This window comes from Chrysoperla carnea, assembly GCF_905475395.1.
Source record: "Chrysoperla carnea chromosome X unlocalized genomic scaffold, inChrCarn1.1 SUPER_X_unloc_37, whole genome shotgun sequence".
Classification (NCBI taxonomy): domain Eukaryota; kingdom Metazoa; phylum Arthropoda; class Insecta; order Neuroptera; family Chrysopidae; genus Chrysoperla; species Chrysoperla carnea.
This window is the reverse complement of record NW_025408164.1, coordinates 15,001-22,500: the sequence shown is the minus strand read 5'-3', so window position 1 is coordinate 22,500 and position 7,500 is coordinate 15,001. Positions and strand designations below refer to the sequence as shown.

The 7,500-nt window shown below is 26.8% G+C and overlaps 2 non-coding genes across 2 annotated transcripts; both read left to right on the top strand.

Annotated features, from left to right (window-relative positions):
• Nucleotides 1–3,608: 3,608 nt before the first annotated feature.
• LOC123304275 lies at nucleotides 3,609–5,764 on the top strand. Its single transcript, XR_006536309.1, has one exon. It is a non-coding gene; the product is annotated as a small subunit ribosomal RNA (ribosomal RNA).
• Nucleotides 5,765–6,717: 953 nt separating this feature from the next.
• On the top strand, nucleotides 6,718–6,872 carry LOC123304281. Its single transcript, XR_006536315.1, has one exon. It is a non-coding gene; the product is annotated as a 5.8S ribosomal RNA (ribosomal RNA).
• The last annotated feature ends 628 nt before the right edge of the window (nucleotides 6,873–7,500 follow it).

Sequence of the window (7,500 nt, the reverse complement as noted above, 5' to 3'; positions counted from 1 at the left end):
GAATATAATAATAATTTTTTTTTTTTTTTTTTTTTTTATGTTACTTGAATGGTGTATACGTTTACACGGTGAATGTAAAATCAATTAATCAATTTATATAGAAAAATATATTATGAATTAATTATAAATAAGTTCCAATAAAATAGCCTGATTCCCATTGTGTATTGAAATTTTTTTTTAACCAATTAACTATTAATGTGAATTTGTACAATAAAAATTTTGTATTAATTCTGTAAATTATTATATATATTTGCATTATACAGTATTTAGAAGCATTTAAATGGATAAAAATTTTTTAGAAAATCTACATATGTATCACATGTATTATACCGGTACCCTGTCGCAATATAACATGTACGATTTGTATATAAAATAAAATGAAATTTTTTCCCTAAAATTTTTTAATGAATCCCGAAAAATTCTATATATTTTACCTTTATATAGTATTTAGGACTATTTAAAAGGATAAAATTTTTTTCGAAAATCTACATATGTATCACATGTATTATACCGGTACCCTGTCGCAATATAACATGTACGATTTGTATATAAAATAAAATGAAATTTTTTCCCTAAAATTTTTTAATGAATCCCGAAAAATTCTATATATTTTACCTTTATATAGTATTTAGGACTATTTAAAAGGATAAAATTTTTTTCGAAAATCTACATATGTATCACATGTATTATACCGGTACCCTGTCGCAATATAACATGTACGATTTGTATATAAAATAAAATGAAATTTTTTCCCTAAAATTTTTTAATGAATCCCGAAAAATTCTATATATTTCACCTTTATATAGTATTTAGGACTATTTAAAAGGATAAAATTTTTTCGAAAATCTACATATGTATCACATGTATTATACCGGTACCCTGTCGCAATATAACATGTACGATTTGTATATAAAATAAAATGAAATTTTTTCCCTAAAATTTTTTAATGAATCCCGAAAAATTCTATATATTTTACCTTTATATAGTATTTAGGACCATTTAAAAGGATAAAAATTTTTTCGAAAATCTACATATGTATCACATGTATTATACCGGTACCCTGTCGCAATATAACATGTACGATTTGTATATAAAAAAAAAATATACATTTTTTTCTAAAAATTTGCATTAATTCCAAAAATTTTTTAATAATTTATTATAATTATTAATGTTTATTGAATAATTTATTATAATGCATAAATTTCATTTAATAAAATATGATAAAAGCAAAAAAAAATTTTTTTGGTCCCAAAATAAAAATTTTTAGCTGAAAAAAATTTTTTTTTTAAAATTTTTTTCTTTAAATTTTGATTATTCTGTAAAGTTTATGATGTTTAAAGCCATTTTAAACATTATCATATTTTGAGTTTGAAGCACCGGGTGTAATGTCTTTAATATATATGATGGATAGTGCGTGTAAGTTAATGAGATGAATGTATATCTATGTATAACAGTGTATTAGTGGTATTACGTTCAGCAGTCTCACACATATGATATAGTATGGTATAGTATAAGTTGTTTATTTTTCATACTGTCCGTGTATCATTCAACAAAGGTGGTGTAGAGTTGTATATGGCTTGGTATGACGTTGTTGCAATTCTATGGACACTATGATATTACGGATGCACAGATAGAGGAATAACACTTATCGTATATGTATCATTTATGTATGTTGACTGTGTAATGAATACTAAATATAATAAAATAATACACTTTTTAATAGAATAACATTTGTTTCATGTTTTAGTATGATATTAAATGGTATAGAATAGGTTGTTTATTTTTCATACTGTCCGTGTATCATTCAACAAAGGTGGTGTAGAGTTGTATATGGCTTGGTATGACGTCGTTGCAATTCTATGGACACTATGATATTACGGAATAACAGAAAGAGGAATAAAACTTATTGTATATGTATCATTTATAACGTACTTTTATGTTGACAAGAATGAATGTATATCTATATGAAATAGTGTATTTTGTGGTATTATGTTCAACAGTCTTACATATATGATATAGTATGATATAGTATAATTTGTTTATTTTTCATACTCTAAGTGTATCATTCAACAAAGGTGGTGTAGAGTTGTATATGGCTTGGTATGACGTCGTTGCAATTCTATGGACACCATGATATCACGAAAAAACAGAAAGAAAAATAACAATTATCGTATATGTATCATCTATATTATTATTGTATTTTGACTATGTAATGAATGCCAAATTTAAAAATATACACTTTCTTAATAGAATAACATTTATTTTAGTATAATATAAAATGATATTGAATATGTTGTTTAATTTTCATACTGTTCGTGTATCATTCAACAAAGGTGGTGTAGGTATGTATATGGCTTGGTATGACGCTTTTGCATGTCTATGGACACCATGATATTACGAAAAAACAGAAAGAAGAATAACACTTTTCAAATATGTATCATTTATATATTTTATTAACATGAACGCAAAATATACAAAATTATATATATATATACTCAAAATATTCTGGATGGTAATCAGTTTGGTTTATTTTGATATTTAATATTGTATTTTGGTTTTTTTGCTAGTAATGTTTCGAATATGTATATGCTGTTATTATTTTTTAGGTGTACATTGTATTAAATTGTTATCAATTATTTAATGTATGTATACAAAATAATAGCAAAAACATTTTCAATTATTATATAAAAATTTTTTTTTTTACACATGCATATTTATTAATATATGAAATTTTATCTCAGTTTTAATAAATATGTATTGAAATGAATAATAATACAATCTTATATATATTGATAATAGTCTGGATGGTAATCAGTTTGGATTATTTTGATATTAAATATTGTATTATTATTTTTGTAAAAAAATTAATGAGAATTTTGTAAAAAAACCTCTATATGTATATCTTTTTATATCAATATTTAAAAAAAAAATTTTTTTTATTAAATTATTGATTATAAATAGAATAACATATAAATTTTTTTGTCAAAGCAAGTTCATGGGTTATAAGTTTTAAACTTTACACTCCCATATGAGCACACAATATTTATATAAAAATTATTTTTATAAATAATATTACATTGACTCACCTCATACCAAGCGAGAATATTAAGTGTTATTATAACGTTTTTTATTTAAAATTAACTTTTTAAATAAAATTAAAAAATAAATGACGCTTTCAATCTAGCGACGAGTATGAGAAAATGTTTGAAATATTTTAAGACCCATTTGGTGATGGTCTGACAAAAATCATAATTATTTTTTTTTTTTTTTATTCAATAATATTTATTATGAATAACATGTTATATATTTCTTTTTGTAAAAGCAAAAAAATTATATAAATGACATAATAAAATATATATTTGAAAAAAAAAAAAATTAATAATAATATATATATCTCATATGTTTTTTCTATTAATTTTAAAACAATAGAGATATAAAAAAAAAAAAATTTATATCAGTAATGGGTGAGACCATCTGATATTTAAAATGAAATTGTAATAATATTATTATATATTAATAATTATTGTATGAAAATTTTTTTTCTTATAATAAGAAAACAAAAATATCATGTATATTATTATATATTTAATATTATAAATACAAATAGTTCCCTGGTTGATCCTGCCAGTAGTCATATGCTTGTCTCAAAGATTAAGCCATGCATGTCTCAGTACAAGCCAAATTAAGGTGAAACCGCGAAAGGCTCATTATATCAGTTATGGTTCCTTAGATCGTACCCACATTTACTTGGATAACTGTGGTAATTCTAGAGCTAATACATGCAAACAGAGTTCCGACCAGAGATGGAAGGAATGCTTTTATTAGATCAAAACCAATCGGTGTAAATTTTAATTTGCATCGTTTAATTTGGTGACTCTGAATAACTTTAAGCTGATCGCACGGTCTCGTACCGGCGACGCATCTTTCAAATGTCTGCCTTATCAACTGTCGATGGTAGGTTCTGCGCCTACCATGGTTGTAACGGGTAACGGGGAATCAGGGTTCGATTCCGGAGAGGGAGCCTGAGAAACGGCTACCACATCCAAGGAAGGCAGCAGGCGCGCAAATTACCCACTCCCGGCACGGGGAGGTAGTGACGAAAAATAACGATACGGGACTCATCCGAGGCCCCGTAATCGGAATGAGTACACTTTAAATCCTTTAACGAGGATCCATTGGAGGGCAAGTCTGGTGCCAGCAGCCGCGGTAATTCCAGCTCCAATAGCGTATATTAAAGTTGTTGCGGTTAAAAAGCTCGTAGTCGAATCTGTGTCCTACACTGTTGGTTCAATGCTCGCATTGTTTAACTAGCATGTTATGTGGGACGTCCTACCGGTGGGTGGTACAGATTATGTATAAAGTATATTTTAGTGTTATTATTTATTTAATGCATTATATATATTTTTATTATGTAATTTGTCGTAAGTGTTTAACCGTTAAGAGCGGTGGCAGCCCCCAATTGCAATCCCGTCGCGGTGCTCTTAATTGAGTGTCGAGGTGGGCCGGTACGTTTACTTTGAACAAATTAGAGTGCTTAAGGCAGGCTCAAATTTTGCCTGAATATTGTGTGCATGGAATAATGGAATAGGACCTCGGTTCTATTTTGTTGGTTTTCGGAACTCCGAGGTAATGATTAATACGGACAGATGGGGGCATTCGTATTGCGACGTTAGAGGTGAAATTCTTGGATCGTCGCAAGACGGACAGAAGCGAAAGCATTTGCCAAAAATGTTTTGATTGATCAAGAACGAAAGTTAGAGGTTCGAAGGCGATCAGATACCGCCCTAGTTCTAACCATAAACGATGCCAGCTAGCGATCCGCCGAAGTTCCTCCGATGACTCGGCGGGCAGCTTCCGGGAAACCAAAGCTTTTGGGTTCCGGGGGAAGTATGGTTGCAAAGCTGAAACTTAAAGGAATTGACGGAAGGGCACCACCAGGAGTGGAGCCTGCGGCTTAATTTGACTCAACACGGGAAACCTCACCAGGCCCGGACACCGGAAGGATTGACAGATTGAGAGCTCTTTCTTGATTCGGTGGGTGGTGGTGCATGGCCGTTCTTAGTTGGTGGAGCGATTTGTCTGGTTAATTCCGATAACGAACGAGACTCTAGCCTGCTAAATAGACGTACTTTACCGGCATCTCAAGGCCCATCGGCTGTTTGTTTCCCATTTCATTCATTTTCATGTGTGTTATGTATTGTATTTATATATGCATGTATTTTTGAGATTTAACGATCAAGATTATATTTTGTATATATTGTGCTTTATGTTGCATATGTTATGGTGTATGGGTACGCAGTTTTTTGATGTGGTTTTTACTGCCGGCGTACAAATAATTCTTCTTAGAGGGACAGGCGGCATTCTAGCCGCACGAGATTGAGCAATAACAGGTCTGTGATGCCCTTAGATGTTCTGGGCCGCACGCGCGCTACACTGAAGGAATCAGCGTGTCCTCCCAGGCCGAAAGGTCCGGGTAACCCGCTGAACCTCCTTCGTGCTAGGGATTGGGGCTTGCAATTGTTCCCCATGAACGAGGAATTCCCAGTAAGCGCGAGTCATAAGCTCGCGTTGATTACGTCCCTGCCCTTTGTACACACCGCCCGTCGCTACTACCGATTGAATGATTTAGTGAGGTCTTCGGACTGGTACGCGGCAATATTTCTGATATTGCCGATGTTGCTGGGAAGATGACCAAACTTGATCATTTAGAGGAAGTAAAAGTCGTAACAAGGTTTCCGTAGGTGAACCTGCGGAAGGATCATTAACGATATATATAAAATATATTTATTTATATTTTTTGTATTGTTTTTAAATATTCCAAAAAATAAAAATATTATTGATAAGAAATATTTTTTTTAACAAAATAACATATTAATATGTAATTTTCTCAAAATATATAATAGTAATTATGTGTTAAAAGAGATTTATTTTGGTTATGATATCATATTAAAGTAATACGCCAAACTTTTTTTATACACATAATATATCTATACATATAATATAGAGAATATTATATAAATATTAATAATATATTTGTTACATATAAAATATTTTTATATTCAATATTATTATTATTATTAAACAATAATTATTAATAAAATCTATAAATAATTTCTCTTATAAAAAAGTGAAATTAAAAATAGAATATATTGAAATTATTTGTTTATATGTATATAATCTCTATTAAGAAAAATAAAATAAGATTATAATTGATATAATCTATATTTTTATTTTTCTATGTTATATAATAAAAATAAAGAAAACACAAGATAAAATTTTTTTAAAGAATAAAATTTATTTCAAATTTAAATTTCTTTATGTTTTGTCTTGATATTTCTTTTTTTTTATTAAAAGTTATTATGTTAAAAAACAAACCCATTTGTTTTGTACCATATTAATATTATATATATTTTTATGTAGAAAATAATTTATAAAAAAAAAATAAATACATTTCTATAAAATATACCAAATATTAATTATTATATCTAGCTAGCACTAACAAAAATATCAAAAATGTTATGTATATATTTATTAATACCATAATATCTTTAATTTATATATATATATATTTAAAATAAAATATATAATTTATATTCTAGAAAAATTTTTTTATTTTAAAAGAATTTATAAAGATATATAAATTAATAATTTTATTTTTTATATTAAAAATAAAGATTATTATTAATAATAATACTTACATTTAAAATTTAAAAAGATTACCCTGGACGGTGGATCACTTGGCTCGTGGGTCGATGAAGAACGCAGCTAATTGCGCGTCAACTTGTGAACTGCAGGACACATGAACATTGACATTTCGAACGCACATTGCGGTCCTTGGATACTGTTCCCGGACCACATCTGGCTGAGGGTCGTATACATTATATTAATATAATAAAAGATTATTTTACATAAAATTTTTTTTATGAAAAAGAAATTTATCAATAATTAAAAAAGAAAATTTATTTTTTCATATTTAATTAAATTGATAAATAAAATTTTTATAAAAGAAATGTAAAATTATTTATATATGAATGTTTTACGCCAAATATAAGAAAAAAATAAATATAAAATGTTTTTAATAGCATTTAAAATTTATATATTTTTTATTATTTGTCGACATTTTTAAATTAATATATCAATATTATTTTTTATCATTTATATATAATATTATAAAACTTTATGTTAATAATAATATTAATAATAAATGATATTAATAATATATTTTTAAAATATTAAATAAAGAAGAATAAACAAAAATATTATATATTAATATTTTGTTATGGAATATTTTATTTGTAATAAAATTTTCAATATACTCGAAAAAAATTAATATATATAATTATTTATTTTTTATTTTCTTCTCTTTAGATAAATATAAAAATAATATTATATAATAATATTAAAAAAATTTGAGTATGAATAATTAAGAAAATTGTTTACTTATAAAATATAACAAAAACATAATATATAAAAAAAATTTTTGTTTTAATACTTCTAAAA